The sequence below is a fragment of the Rhincodon typus genome, unplaced genomic scaffold (genome assembly GCF_021869965.1).
Source record: "Rhincodon typus isolate 14 unplaced genomic scaffold, sRhiTyp1.1 hic_rhity00000087, whole genome shotgun sequence".
In the NCBI taxonomy this organism is placed as follows: domain Eukaryota; kingdom Metazoa; phylum Chordata; class Chondrichthyes; order Orectolobiformes; family Rhincodontidae; genus Rhincodon; species Rhincodon typus.
Window position 1 is genome coordinate 62,150 of NW_025965725.1, and position 811 is coordinate 62,960.

Below are 811 nucleotides of genomic sequence, written 5' to 3' on the forward strand. Positions count from 1 at the left end.
AGTGAATACTGATAGCCAGTGTAGGTCAGTGAACACTGATAGCCAGTATAAGTCAGTGAATACTGATAGCCAGTGTAGGTCAGTGAATACTAATAGCCAGTGTAGGTCAATGAATACTGATAGCCAGTGTAGATCAGTGAATACTAATAGCCAGTGTAGGTCAGTAAGGATAGGGGTAATGAACAGAGGTTTCTGTAATTATTCTATGATTCATCATGGCCCACATGTGGTCACCTTTGACAATGAACCACAGGAACGTTAGCTGCTTTATGGCTGTTGGGAATCCTTACAGCACCAGCGCCAAATTAGAAACGGCTTTCATATGTCAGTGATGCTGGCCACTGGAAATCCATGTGGATCTTGAATTTGGAAAGGAATAGCAAAAATGCACCTTTGAAGTTGGTGATAATAAGTGGTAGCTGATTGGCTATCCAGCATACATCCCAATTGTGAGGAACAATCCCTTTCCATTTATTGGGAGCCTATATGAAATTAATTTCTCTTCCATTGGTTTTCCTAAGACACATAATAAATCACCTGATACCTGGAATGGACAGATGTCTTATCAGAATCATTGGGACAGACTAAACTTGTTTCAACTAGAGTTTAGAACAGTGAGGGGTAACATGACTAAAGTGTATAAGATCCTGAATTGGCTTGACAAGGTGAAATGTAGACAGGATGCTTCCTGTTGTGGATCAGTCCCAAACTTGGGGGAACTGTTTGAAAATTAAGGGTTGCCCTTTTAGCACTGAGATGATGAGAACTCTTTTCTCTCAGAGAACTGAGCAAGTTTGGAACTCTGCCCAAC